We start from the raw sequence: 16,094 nt of genomic DNA on the forward strand, positions 1-16,094 counted from the left end.
TAGGAAAATGTGCCTATGTTTTGCTTTGTTATTTAATATTGATGTCTGGGTTAGATACTGTGAAGTTAAATGTTAACTTGCCTATTTGTATTTTGTAGAAAAGATCATCCCCTACATTATGATATTTTTGCCCTATAGGAAATGAGTCATTTTTGTGTCTATCCTAATAGTACTATCCTCACATTCCATTTTCTCCAAAATCTATTTATAAATAATTCCTCAAAATATTTTTGAAATAGATGCCATCTTACTAGTTTCCTCTTCAGTTATTTGAATGTATCCATTACATGATTCAATTGGCAATCGTGTAAGTTATGAGTTATACTTTTAAAATTTGAAAAATATGCTTGGAATACACTATACAAGGGAGATCCTAAATTGATCCTGAGCGGCAATCTCTATCTGATAGCATTTTAAAATTTATGGGAGTGAAATAAATGTTTGTCTTCTATTTATTGAGCCTTTATTCTTCTTTCTCAGGTTATTGATATGTTTCCCAAAAGAATATTCTAAGGTGCCAAGAGCTAGGAAGGACGAAGAGACAGAATCATATCCTATCACCACTAATGCTTCACTATAAAAGAGAGATTCCAAGACTAGGATCAAACTTCTGCTGGAACCAGAAGTACACAAACAACTTCGATCCAGCTGTAGATCAGTCACTGCTTGGTCCATGACTCGGACATTGTCACCAGGGTGAGATTTTAAGTTTATCCTTTCTCAGTTTTGCCTTTTGTAACTTGGACTCTGAATGTAGGTGAGTGACGATAGGTGCAGTGGTTTCTGTCCACAATTTTTAGGGTCTCATGCTGGGTTTTTTGAGTCTTTTTTATTTTGGGGGTGCACGCCAGTATATGGAGGTTCCCAGGCTGGGGTTGAATTGGAGCTGCAGCTGCTGGCCTACACCACAGCCACAGCAATGCCAGATCTCAGCCATGTTTGTGACCTTACACCACAGCTCACGGCAACACCAGACCCTTAACCCACTGAGCGAGGCCAGGGATTGAACCTGCATCCTCATGGATGCTAGTCAGATGTGTTTCCACTGAGCCATGGCAGGAACTCCAGGGTCTCATATTGTTTTTGAGTTGTTGAAGAAATAATTTCTCAGAGAAAATTTAGAGCAGATACTTGAAAAAAGGAAAAGGGAAGTGGTTATGTACAACAAGAGACCACAACCATAAAGGAAATTTTGAATTTTTTAAGAATAGATTTTTAGAGTAATGATAGGGTAACAGAGATACTTCTGTGAAAATAGCAACAAAGAAAACAATTTTCAAATTCATGTGGAACTACAAAGACCCCAAAGGGCCAAAGCCAACCTGGCAAAGAAGGAAAAAACAAAAGAAAAAGTAAAACAAAACAAAACCTGCTATTTCCCAAGGGCATAAAAGGTAGTCAATGAGGAAAGACAGTCCTTTAAATAACTCTTGCTGAAAACATGTGACATTTACATGCAAAAGAATGAAAATAGACCCCCCATCTCACTGCACTACCGAAATTAACTTGAAATCAATTAGAGACTTAAGTGTAAGACCTGAAGCCAGAAAATTCCTCACACAGAGAAGAAACATTTCTTGACATGTGTCTTGCCAATGAGTCTCTAAATATGACACCAAAAGCATAAGCAATACAGTTAAAAATAAATGGAACTCCTTTAAAATAAGGTGCTTTGGCTCAGCATAAGAAATGATCAACAAAATGAGAAGGCAACAGGAGCTTGGTTGCTCACTTAAAAACACCTTCCGTCACTTTTCATACAGTCAGATAAATATTTACATTTTATATGTGAAGCAAGAAACACGATTACATGCAAAGTAATCTTCCCTAAAACTTTGCTATAATACACATCCCACTCCAGAAATATATAATATGAACATATCATTGCACTCATTGTATAGGAAAGCCAGTTCTCCAGCCTCTGCAGAAGGTCGTCTTGTCTGTCAGTCTCGACAGGCTGCCAGGAACATATGAAGAAGGCACAAGAAGTCCAGCACACAATCTCTCATTGACACCACAGGTCACGGCAATGCCAGAACCTGCACCCACTGAGCGAGGCCAGGGCTGGAACCTGTGTCCTCACGGATGCTCTTCAGATTCGCTTCCACTGAGCCACAGTGGGAACTCCAGACATTCCCATAGGAAAACCGAAAAGAGTTTCACATGGAACACCGAAGAGCTCAGCCACCAACTCCCCACAAAAACTTCAAGGGCCAGAAATGCAGACATCAACCTTAGCTGCCTGTAGCCTGCTGAGAAACTCCTTGTGTGTAACAGTGCTGTCACATACTTTTTGTCTGATATTAGTAAACTGCTGATCAGTTTTGTTAGTTCTACTTGGGTGTTCGACCATGAGAGTTTTGGAACTTAAAAAGAACTTGTACAGAGACCACTACCAGGCTCTTCCGTGAAAGCCTCTTTTGTTACTGGCAGTTGGGAGATCTCCACCTTAAAGGGGATCTTGGTATGATCAAGCAGAAGGCTTGGTGGAAGTACTAGGATGGTTGCCTCGTGCCCACGAAGGTGAAGTTCTTCCGGAATAATGTTTAAATTAATCTGATGGCTGAAATTTGCAGGTCATACAAGTACTTCCCCAGTCCTTCCGGAGTCAAGGAAACATAGATGCGGCATCAAAAAGACCCAGATGCCTTTCATAGACTTCATGATCAATTCTTGCTCAAATTAAATCTGGGCATAAGCCACTTAAGTGCATGAAACTGACAATCCAAAGGTCCTCCCTTGACCTGCTCAATCAGTTTATAGTAGGTGGGGCTGAACTTTGAATTGTGTACTTTGTGGTAAAGATGAAAATGAAATACCACTGTTTCGAAGGAGAAAAAGAAGGGGATACATTTAATAAGTTAGAAAAAAAAAAAACAACAACCAAAAACTTCCCAGAATGAGAGTTTCCAAATTTCTTTTTGAGAGTATCAAAAGAGGCGGCTTAAAGTTAAACACAAATCCATACTAATTTGTAAATAATGTTAAGAAAATGCATCATCATGTGATGTACAGTCAATTAAGGCTAGATTTTTGGATTTTTCCTCTGGTTTTATTTGAATGTTCATGTGATCAGAATGATTTCTCTTGTATTTCTCTTACTGGTAATTCTGCTACATGTTCTAGACAGGAAAGAAGCTCTAAAGAGCTAAAGAATCTCTTAGCTCCAAGAAGGAGAGGATATGTCCACTTTAAAAGATGCTAAAGCTGGGAGATTTAAATATAAGTTTTCTAATTCTAAATAAAGTTCATGGAGTCCCCGTCGTGGCTCAGCAGAAGTGAATCTGGCTAGCATCCATGAGGATGCAAGTTCAATCCCTGGCCTTGCTCAGTGGGTTAAGGATCCCGTGTTGCCATAGTCTGTGGTTTAGTTTGCAGATGGGAATAGTCAGCAGCCTGCATATCTCTAGAGGTGGCCATTTGGGGAAATCTGGCCCCACCCATCAGTGCTGAGAAGCCCCAGGACAAACTACAATCCAGGTGGGATCACAGCCCCACCCCTCCGTAAACAGGAGGCCTAAAGACCCCCCAGGCACACAGCCACCTCTAATCTCACCCAGAGACAAAGCCCCACCCACCAGAGGGATAGGAATCAGCTCTACCTACCAGTGGGCAGGCATCAGTCCCTCCCATCAGGACGCTTATAGCAAGCCCCCATACCAACATCAGCCACAAGGGGGGCAGACACCAGAAGTAGGAGAGGCTACAACTCTATTATCTGTATAAAGGTCACCACATCAAAAACATATAAAAATGAAAAGGCAGAGATCTACAACTCCAATGAGGCAGAAAGGAAAAACCCCAGAAAATCAGCTAAGGGATCAGGAGATTCTCAGCCTCCAGGAAAAAGACTTTAGATTGTTGATGCTGAAGATGATGCAAGACAGTGGAAATAAACCGGAGGCAAAGATGGATAACTTACAGGAAACACTGAGCAAAGAAATACAAGATTTAAAACTTAAGCAAGAAAAGATGCAAAATACAATAACGTAAATAAGAAAGTCATTAGAAGCAGCCAACGGCAGAATACAGGAGGCAGAAGAACGAAGAAGCAAGGTGGAGGACAGATTAGTGGAAATCACAGATGCAGAACAGAAAAGAGAAAAAAGATTGAAAACAAATGAAGAGAGTCTCAGAGAACTCTGGGACAATGTTAAATGCACCAACATCTGTATCATAGGGGTGCCACAAGGAGAAGACGGAGCGAAGGGGATGGAAAAAATATTCCAAGAGATAATAGCCCAAAACTTCCCTAACATGGGAAAGGATCCCCTCACTCAAATCCAGGAAGCACAATGAGTACCATATAATATAAACCCAAGGAGGAATGCCCTGAGACACATATTGAAAGCTGGAGTAGCAATACTCATGCCAGACAAAATAGACTTTAAAATGAAGAATATTTTAAGGGACAAGGAAGGTCACTACATAATGACTGAAGGATCCATCCAAGAAGATATAACAATTTTAAATATCTACACACTCAACCTAGGCTCACCACAGTATATAAGGCAACTGCTAACAACCTTAAAAGGACAAATCAACAATAGCACAGTGTGAGTGGGGGACATGAACACCCCACTTACAGCAATGGACAGATCATCCACCCAGAAAATCAATAAGGAAACACAGGCCCTGGATGAAGCATTAGACCAGATGGACTTAATAGATATTTATAGGACATTCCATCCAAAAGCAGCAGAATACACATTCTTCTCAAGGGCGCATGGAACATTCTCTAAGACTGATCACATTCTTGGTTACAAATCAAACCTCAGTAACCTTAAGAAAACTGAAATCACATCAAGCATCTTTTCCGACCACAACAGTCTATGACTGGAAATCAACAACAAGAAAAAAACCGCAAGGGGGAGGCAAGATGGCGGAAGAGTAGGGGGACAGCCTCGCCCTCTCCCACAAACACACACACACACAAAACACATCGACAGGATAAACGACTCCCACAGAACAGCAACCAATCGCTGGCAGAAGAACCTAAACTCCAATAATGGCAAGAATCTCGGGACATTACTAGGTAAAATAAGAGAAAAGCAGAGAGTGAAAGAAGGTGAATCCGAGCCGGACGAGCGCTCCCGAAAGGGAACTGTGGAGGAGAAAGGGATCCCACACCCTGGAAAGCCACCTACTCGACGGAAAGATCAACCAAAGCGGAGGAATCTGCAGATGCAGAGAAGAGTGTAGCAGTAAGTCGGAGTTCCGAAAAGCAAAGCAAGAGCTGAACAGATCATCTGAACTACTGGCACAGTCACCAAAAATTGAGACACTTGGGTGGGGGCTGGGCATCGAGACCTCGGCTCTGGAGGTTAGTCCCCAGGAAAGGGCTGTGGGCAGGGTGGAGTGGACTGCTTGGGAGGTCCAGAAACCAGTCTGTCAAGTTTGATGGGACAGAGACTGCCTGGGAGCCTAGAAAGCGGAGCGTCACGGGGGGAGGGAGCAATATGCTAAGGGTGGGGAAGTGGAAAGCCACATCAAAGGGAACCTGGGAGAAGAGCTGGGTCCGCACCAGTGTTGGGGAGGGGAGAGAAGAGGTGGGCCCCCATAGAATACTCCCCATGCCACAGAGAGCTTACTGGCCCACCAGCTATCAGAAAGCTATGCTTCCCAGGGCATCCCCCACCCGCCACCCCTTACGCACGCATGCACCAGACCTGGGGCTGCCTGCCATCCAGGAGGGCTGGCCTCAACAAGTGCTGGAAGCCTACCACCACAGGGGCTCTCCCTGCCCTGGCCTGCTTGCCCTTTGGAAGGGCTACACCACCGCAGAGCAGCACCAAACACTGCCAGCTCCCAGAAAAAGTCCTGCAGCCCAGAAAAGCTAGAACAAGCTTGGCTGGGCCGTGAAATGAGCTGCCTACATTCTCGGACAGTCCTTCCCTGTGGGGATGCGCTGGGGAAGAACCTCTTGGGTTCTCAGTGACCCAGATAGCTGCCCCAGCCCTTGGGCGGCGCTACACTCCTGTGGAACAGCTGCCCAGCACCGCCAGCCCCCTGCAAGAGCCCCACAGCCCCAAAACACCTACCTGGCTGAGTGAAATTTTCTCCCATCGTAGTGTGGACCTCCCAGTCCTGTCTGCCCTCAGGAAGTCCTCCTTTGCTTCAGAGACACCCTGTCAGTCCTGCCCACCCTCCAGAAAAACCACACTGCCTCAAAGAAGACTGACCAACAATGCCAGCCCTCTGGAAACATTCCACGGGAGTGACAAGGCAAACACTGCCCGGCCACGGAGAGTACAACTCCACCAGGAAAAAGAAAACAACAAGCAAGTTGAAGAACCTGAGAAACCACTCCCAGTTAAACCAACAGGAGAACTCACCTAAAGCAGTCAACGAAGACACACGTCTCTGCAGTCTGACAGACCTGGAGTTCAAAAGAGAAATAGTCAAAATACTGAAGGAATTAAGAGAAGATATGAACCGTAATGCAGACTCCCTCAGAAAGGATCTAGAAAATATAAGGAGGAGCCAAGAAATACTAGAAAATTCATTTGCAGAGCTACAAACTGAGCTAAGGGTGGTAAAAACCAGAAGGAATAATGCAGAAGAATGAATCAGTGACGTGGAAGATAGAATAATGGAAATCACCCAATCAGGTCAGCAGACAGAAAACCAAATCAAAAAACAGGAAAGCAATATAAGAGACCTATGGGATAATATAAAGTGGGCCAATATACGCATAAGAAGAATTCCAGAAGGAGCAGAAAAAGATAAGGGGATGGAAAATATATTTGAAGAAATTATTGCTGGAAACGCCCCAAATCTAAAGGATACTGAGTTCAAGACACAGGAAGCACAGAGGGCCCCAAACAAGTTGAACCCAGATAGACCCACACTAAGACACATTCTAATAAAAATGGCAAAAGTTAGTGATAAAGAGAGGATCCTAAAGGCAGCCAGAGAAAAGCAGAATGTTAACAACAAGGGAACCCCCATAAGGTAATCAGCTGATTTCTCTACAGAAACACTACAGGCCAGGAGGGAATGGCAAGAGATATTTAAAGTGCTAAAGGAAATAACTATGCAACCTAGAATACTCTATCCAGCAAGAATATCATTTAAAATAGAAGGGGAAATAACAATTTGTTTCCAACAAACAAAAGCTAAAAGAATACAGCAATACAAAACCCAGGCTAAAAGAAATACAGAAAGGGCTTCTCTAAACCAAAAAGAAAGGAAGGAAAGAAAGGGAGGAAAAAGAAAAAGAAAAAAAAAAAAAGAAGAGGAAGAACTAGGATTGAGGAAACCATAATCAGAGAGCAGTCACTCAAATAAGCCAGCATACAGATTTAATCGTGAACATGTTTAAAATAAAATAAAATTAAAAACAAAAAAAAGAGTCATCAAAATCATAAAATCTGGGCAAGGGAAATAAGGAAATAAATAGACTCCTTTTAAAAATTTTTTTCTTTTTTTTTTTCTTCTTATTTTAAAATGGTAATGAAGTGTTTGAACCTACAGGAGTATCAGGCTAAAACACACAATTATAGGAAAGGGTTAACATACTTAAAAAAAAAAAACAGGGCGGGAGTTCCCATCGTGGCGCAGTGGTTAACGAATCCGACTAGGAACCATGAGGTTGCGGGTTCGGCCCCTGCCCTTCCTCAGTGGGTTAACGATCCAGTGTTGCCGTGAGCTGTGGTGTAGGTTGCAGATGCCGCTCGGATCCCGAGTTGCTGTGGCTCTGGCGTAGGCTGGCGGCTACAGCTCCGATTCAACCCCTAGCCTGGGAACCTCCATATGCCATGGAATTGGCCCAAGAAATAGCAACAACAACAACAACAAAAAGACAAAAAAAAGACAAAAATGAAAAAAAAAAAAAAACGGGGCAACCACAGGCCAAAACCAAACATTACATTTACAAAAAATGAAAAGAAAAAGCCTCAAGCAGAAAATAATCTGAGACTATCCAACCAAAAAAAGAAAGGAAGAGTGGGGAAATCATAGAGTTAACTGGAAAATGAGGTTTCAAATGGCAATAAATAATCATCTATCAATTATCACCTTAAATGTCAATGGACTGAATGCTCCAATCAAAAGACACAGAGTGGCTGAGTGGATAAAAAGGCAAAAACCTTCAATATGCTGCCTACAAGAAACTCACCTTAGGGCAAAGGACACATATAGACTGAAAGCGAAGGGGTGGGGAAAAATATTTCACGCCAATAGACATGACAGGAAAGCAGGAGTCGCAATGCTCATATCAGACAAAACAGACTTTAAAACAAAAGACATAAAGAAAGACAAAGAAGGACACTATTTAATGATTAAGGGATCCACCCAAGGAGAGGATGTTACTATCGTCAACATATATGCCCCAAATACAGGAGCACCCAGATACATACAACAAATATTAACAGACACAAAGGGAGAAATTGATGGGAAAACAATCATAGTCGGAGACTTTAATACCCCCCTCACACCAATGGACAGATCCTCTAGACAGAAAACAAATAAAGCAACAGAGACCCTAAAGGAAACAATAGAAAAATTAGACTTCATTGATATCTTCAGGACACTACATCCAAAAAAATCAGAATACACATTCTTCTCAAATGTACATAGAACATTCTCAAGAATCGACCGCATATTGGGGCACAAAGCTAACCTCAACAAATTTAGGAGCATAGAAATTATCTCAAGTATCTTCTCTGACCACAATGGCATGAAACTAGGAATCAACCACAGGAAAAGAAATGAGAAAAAAACCTACTACATGGAGACTAACCAACATGCTACTAAAAAACCAGTAGGTCAATGAGGAAATCAAGAAGGAAATTAAAAAGGACCTCAAGACAAATGATAATGAAGGCACAACCTCTCAAAATCTATGGGACACCACAAAAGCAGTGCTCAGAGGGAAATTCATAGCCATACAGGCCTTCCTCAAAAAAAGAAGAAAGATCTCAAATTGACAACTTAACCCTCCACCTAAATGAATTAGAAAAACAAGAACAAAAAAGACCTAAAGTCAGCAGAAGGAAGGAAATTATAAAGATCAAAGAGGAAATCCTTAAAACAGAGATTCAAAAGACAATAGAGAAAATTAATAAAACCAAGAGCTGCTCCTTTGAAAAGGTAAACAAAATTGACAAACCCCTGGCCAGACTCACTAAAAGGAGGAGAGAAAGAACCCAAATAACCAAAATTAGAAATGAAAAAGGAGAAATCACAACGGACACTGCAGAAATACAGAAAACCATAAGAGAATACTATGAACAACTATATGCCAACAAATTTGACAATCTGGAAGAAATGGACAACTTTCTAGAATCTTACAGCCTGCCAACACTGAATCAAGAAGAAACAGACCAACTGAACAGACCCATCACTAGAAATGAAACTGAAGAAGTCATAAAAACACTCCCTAGAAATAAAAGTCCAGGACCAGATGGCTTCACAGGTGAATCCTACCAAACCTATAAAGAGGATCTGGTGCCCATCCTCCTTAAACTCTTTTAAAAGGTTGAAGAAGAAGGAATACTCCCAAAGACATTCGATGATGCCACCATCACCCTAATTCCAAAACCAGACAGAGATACCACCAAAAAAGAAAACTATCGCCCAATATCATTGATGAATATAGATGCAAAAATTCTCAATAAAATCTTAGCCAACCAAATCCAACAACATATCAAAAAGATCGTACAACATGACCATGTGGGGTTCATCCCAGGTTCGCAAGGGTGGTTCAACATATGCAAATCAATCAACGTCATACACGACATTAACAAAAGAAAAGTCAAAAATCATATGATCATCTCAATAGACGCAGAAAAAGCATTTGACAAAGTCCAACATCCATTCATTTTAAAAACTCTCAAAAGTGGGTATAGAGGGAACACTCCTGAACATAATCAAAGCGATTTATGACAAACCCACAGCAAATATAATACTCAACGGGGAGAAACTGAAAGCCTTCCCACTCAAATCCGCAACAAGACAAGGATGCCCACTCTCACCACTGCTCTTCAACATAGTTTTGGAAGTCCTAGCCACAGCAATTAGACAAACAAACAAAAGAAATAAATGGGAAGAGAAAAGACAAAACTGTCACTGTGTGCAGATGACATGACACCATGCATAGAAAACCCGAAGGACTCAGCCCAAAAACTACTGGAACTGATTAACAAATTCAGCAAAGTAGCAAGATATAAGATTAACATGCAGAAGTCAGTTGCATTTCTGTATAGCGCCAATGAAATATTAGACAAGGAATACAACAATACAATCCCTTTTAAAATTGCACCTCAAAAAAATCAAATACCTCGGAATACACCTGACCAAGGAGGTAAAGGACCTATATGCCGAGAACTATGAAACATTAATCAAAGAAATTAAGGAAGATGTAAAGAAATGGAAAGATATTCCATGTTCATGGATTGGAAAAATCCATATTGTAAAAATGGCCATACTACCCAAAGCAATCTACACATTCAATGCAATCCCTATCCAATTACCCATGACATTTTGCACAGAACTAGATCAAACGATCCAAACATTTATATGGAACCACAAAAGACCCAGAATCATCAAAGCAATCCTGAGAAGCAAAAACCAAGCAGGAGGCATAACTCTCCCAGACTTCAAGGAATATTACAAAGCCACAGTCATCAAAAGAGTGTGGTACTGGTAGCAAAACAGACAGACAGACCAATGGAACAGAATAGAGAATGCCAAAATAAACCCTGACACCTATGGTCAATTACTCTTTGATAAAGGAGGCAAGAGCATAATATGGGGGAAAAAAGTCTATCCAGCAAGCATTGCTGGCAAACCTGGACAGCTGCATGCAAAGCAATGAAACTAGAACACACCCTCACACCATGCACAAAAATACACTCAACATGGCTGAAAGACTTAAATATACGACAGGACACCATCAAACTCCTAGAAGAAAACATAGGCAAAACACTCTCTGACATCAACATCATGAATATTTTCTCAGGTCAGTCTCCCAAAGCAATAGAAATTAGAGCAAAAATAAACCCATGGGACCTCATCAAACTGAAAAGCTTTTGCACAGCAAAGGAAACCCGAAAGAAAACAAAAAGACAACTTACAGAATGGGAGAAAATAGTTTCAAACGATGCAACTGACAAGGGCTTAATTGCTAGAATATATAAGCAACTTATACAACAACTCAACAGCAAAAAAGCCAATCAACCAATGGAAAAATGGGCAAAAGACCTGAATAGACTGTTCTCCAAGGAAGATATACAGATGGCCAGCAGACACATGAAAAAATGCTCAACATCGCTGATTATAAGAGAAATGCAAATCAAAACTACCATGAAATACCACCTCACAGCAGTCAGAATGGCCATCCTTAATAAGTCCACAAATAACAAGTGCTGGAGGGGCTGTGGAGAAAAGGGAACCCTCCTGCACTGTTGGTGGGAATGTAAGCTAGTACAGCCACTATGGAGAACAGTTTGGAGGTACCTTCGAAATCTATACATAGAACTACCATATGACCCCGCAGTCCCACTCTTGTGCATATATCTGGGCAAAACTCTACTTAAAAGAGACACATGCACCCGCATGTTCATTGCAGCACTATTCACAATAGCCAGGACATGGAAACAACCCAAATGTCCATCGACAGATGATTGGATTGGGAAGAGGTGGTATATATACACAATGGAATACTATTCAGCCATAAAAAAAGAATGACATAATGCCATTTGCAGCAACATGGATGGAACTAGAGACTCTCAGCACTGAGTGAAGTAAGTCAGAAAGACGAAGACAAATACCATATGATATCACAGTATAACTGGAATCTAATATCCAGCACAAATGAACATCTCCACAGTAAAGAAAATCATGGACTTGGACAATACAGTTGTGGCTGCCCGACGGGAGAGGGAGGGAGTGGGAGGGATCAGGAGCTTGGAGTTATCAGACACAACTTAGAATAGATTTACAAGGAGATCCTGCTGAGTAGCATTGAGAACTATGTCTAGACACTCATATTGCAACAGAACAAAGGGTGGGGGGAAAATGTATACATGTAAGAAGAACTTGATCCCCATGCTGTACAGCAGGAAAAAAGAAAAAGAAAGAAAAAAGAAAAAACTGCAAAAACCACAAACACGTGGAGACTCAACAACATGCTATGAAACAACCAATGGGGAGTTCCCATCGTGGCGCAGTGGTTAACGAATCTGACTAGGAACCATGAGGTTGCGGGTTCAGTCCCTTCCCTTGCTCAGTGGGTTAACGATCTGGCGTTGCCATGAGCTGTGGTGTAGGTTGCAGACGTGGCTCAGATCCCGCATTGCTGTGGCTCTGGCGTAGGGCGGTGGCTACAGCTCTGATTGGACCCCTAGCCTGGGAACCTCCATATGCCGTAGGAACGGCCCAAGGAATAGCAAAAAAGACAAAAAAAAAAAAAAGGAAAGAAAGAAAAAAGAAACAACCAATGGATCACTGAAGAAATCAAAGAGGAAATTTAAAAATACCTCCAAGCAAACAACAACAAAGATACAACCCTCCAAACCTATGGGATGCAGCAATAGCTGTTCTAAGAGGAATGTTTATAGCAATACAAGCTCACCTCAGGAAACAAGAAAAAAGCTCAAGTAAACAAGCAGACTTTACATCCAAAGCAGCTCGAGAGAGAAGAGACAAGACCTAAAGTTAGCAGAAGGAAAGAAATCGTACAGGTCAGAGCAGAAATCAAGGAAATAGAAACAAAGAAAACCATAGAAAAGATCAATGAAACAAAAAGCTGGTTCTTTGAAAAGATCAATAAAATCGATAAACCAATATGCAGACTTATCAAGAAAAAAGAAAGAGGACTCATATCAATAAAATTAGACATGAAAAAGGAGAAATAACAACGGACATCACAGAAATACAAAGGATCATAAGATACTGCCATATGCAACTATATGCCAATAAAACGGACAACCTAGAAGAAATGGACAAGTTCTTAGAAAACTACAATCTTCCAAGACTAAACCAAGATGAAATAGAAAAGGTGAACAGACTGGTCACAAGTACTGAAATGGAAACTATCACTAAAAAACTCCCACAAACCAAAGTCCTGGACCAGATGACTTCACAGGTGAATCCTATCAAACATTTAGAGAAGAGCTAACACTTAGCCTTCTGAAATTATTCCAAAAAATTGCAGAGGAAGGGACACTCTCCAAGTCATTCTATGAGTGTGTGGGATGGAAATACCTTAAGACTGGATTGTGATGATCATTGTACAAGTATAAATGCAATAAATTCATTGAATTATTAAAAAAGTAGAATGAAAGAAATCAAAGAGGACACATTTTCACTGCATAATTAAACATTTATACAGATATACTGGCCTAGAAATATACGGTATCAGTTATCTGGAGTTTGTAATACACAAATAGGGGAAAGACTCTAATGACACTTTGTAGAACCACTGCAGAAGTGAGGATACATTGTTAGATTCATAGACTTTCAACAAACATAACTTTGTTCTCTGTTTGTACGTTTGTGCAAAATTTAAAAATCCTTGAGTATTTTGCACATTTAAACCCCAGAATCCTGAAGGTGTACTGCCATTTTTTTCCTAAGAAAATGTGCATATAGGGTGTAATATTCAGAGAAGTACAGATTTTCCTTTCCTATTTTCTTTTTGGGGAAGACCCACTGCATAATGTGAATTGATGGGGAAAGCTGGAATGTGCCAGATAAGAAGCTACTGGAATTTTGAATGTCTTCTTTCTTTCTACACCTATGTGGATTCCATGAACCTGGTAGAGCCACTGTAAGAACTGAAGGTAAATCTTAGCCTATCACTCAGTCGTATGTGTGCCCGCTCTTCCTTTTGTACCATAGCGGTGTTTGGTGTCTCCGGAGATCAGGGCCAATTCAAAGCATGCCTAATAGCCTCTAGAGATTTAAGTATTTCTCTTACTCCAGAAGGCAAACATCATGGCAAGAAACTCTCTGTAATTTACTCAGAAATGATCTCTGAATTGGAATTGGAATTGGAATCAATTTCAGATGTGTTTGAGATACGTTTTGGCATTAAAAAGTGGCTAAGTAATTAGGAAAGAGATGTGCTAAGAACTGCTCTGAGGGCAAACATGCAGGTCAAGACTAAGACTGTGTTATACTCATTACAGAAAAACCCAATAGCACCTCATAGCAAGCTCATATATGGACCCAGAAATGACGGATAGGTCCATGATCAAGTCCACATTCATAATCCTTCTGCCACGAACATGACTGGTTAGTGGACCTGTTGTCTGTAATAAACACTGGTAGATAATATACTCCATTTATCAAAGTTTGAGCCTCTAAGAATAGCAACTAACTGGGCAACAACATTCCACACCATGTGGCCTTGTAAATATTCAGAAGGAAAACCTATAGAAGAAATGGGTGAATTCCCATTTCTGATTTTAGGGTTCTGCAGAGGTATGGCATTGGATTTTGTGAAGAATGGAAAGGAAACTGGCCACTACTTGCAAAGGGATGGTGCAGGCGTCATAGTGGTTTCCTCTACTTGTCACACAGGTAGTATGGTACCCTTGTGACACCTGGAGAGTGAATCCTCCCTGGGTTCCTCATAATTATTAATGACATTTCTGTTTGACATCAATAAAGGAAGAAAGATCTACTTTTAGGATCTCTCCTCCATGAGTTTTAGGTCTCCCTACGATTCCCTGCACGATGAGATGTTATGTCCACAAGGACTGGAAAACAGACAAAACCAAACTGAAGCATGTTGATCACAGAAGAGTATCTTTGTACAGTGGCTTCACTTCCCTTCATGAAAGAATCATGATTTTTACCATCTGACAACTACTTTAAGGGTGAAAGTTAAGTGCATGCGATCACTGGGCCATATAGAGAGATCATATGAGAAGGGATTACCTCTGGGGGTATAAAAAGGTCGTCTCTGAGGGAAATTAATGGCAGGAACTGAATGTGAGAGATTAGAATCTCAGCCTGTTTGTTCAAGTTTAGAGTCAAAATCTAGAACCAAGGTAAAACCAGAGTGGGGTTCAGAAGCAAAGAGCCCGGGGAGGAAATGAAATTGAGACACCGAAAGGAAGCAGTTATTCAACATGCGTTGCAGAACTTACGGTTGGTTCTCTGTTTTATAGGCAGCAGACCATTCTAAGTCCCAACTGTATTGCTGTTTAAATATTACAGTTGACAGTCTCATCACTTTAAGGAATGGGGTAGATCTGAGCCTGCAGACGAGGAATTATTTTGGGTAGAATATATGGAACAAAACAGAAATAAATATTTCCCTCACGAAAGGCAAGCAAGTTTAAAAACCCTAACCTACAACTCTAGGAACCACTTTTTACTTACATAGAACTTGATTTTGTGATCACATGTGTATGTATGCATGTACACATGTAGCAAGTACGTGCATCCACCTATGAACATTTTCAATTGTCATGATACATTAGAAATTTGAGCCTGATTTCATAATGTAGTTATAGATGACTTACAAGTAGGTTAAAAATACATTATTTTTAGAATGTTATTCTAGCTGAGTAGGAAAGCCAGAGGTCCTCAAACTCCAGAAAAGTGTATTCTTTTTAAAACTCAAACTGAAAAAACAGAATTTATTACAAATGTTTAGCCTCTGCATTCCTAAATTTATGACCATACTGTTAATATATTTACCATACTGATTTATAGATGAGTCAAGTAGGTCAGTATTTGTGTTTAACAAAGCTCTGGACTCTACAAGATGGCATGTACTCATTCATTTGTCAGGGTAGTTCTTAGGAATAAACTCGGAAAATTGAGGGGCCAAGCTGTCTAAATCTTGACTTACTTAAACTCCTTTATGTTAACATCATTTTCTATTATGAAAAAGTAAAGGGTTATCTTGTCTTTGCCGTCAAATGACCAACGATTAAAACTCTAAAAGACTTTTGTAGGAAAGGACATCATCTTCTTGCCAGAGTAAATGATTTAGCACTATCATAAATCATTGTTTGATCACATGGATTAGATTTAAAACAGGCAGAATTAGGGCTGACAGTTTCAAAATTCTATGCCTAAAAGTATACTAACTACTTATTTCAAACCTCAGAAAATTAAGACAATCCCCTTTT

The 16,094-nt window shown here is 40.6% G+C and overlaps 1 pseudogene; it reads right to left on the reverse strand.

Moving 5' to 3' along the window:
• LOC125137438 (UDP-glucuronosyltransferase 2C1-like) overlaps window positions 1-16,094 on the reverse strand; it is a 28,337-nt pseudogene that overhangs the window by 10,736 nt on the left and 1,507 nt on the right.

This window comes from Phacochoerus africanus, chromosome 10, assembly GCF_016906955.1.
Source record: "Phacochoerus africanus isolate WHEZ1 chromosome 10, ROS_Pafr_v1, whole genome shotgun sequence".
In the NCBI taxonomy this organism is placed as follows: domain Eukaryota; kingdom Metazoa; phylum Chordata; class Mammalia; order Artiodactyla; family Suidae; genus Phacochoerus; species Phacochoerus africanus.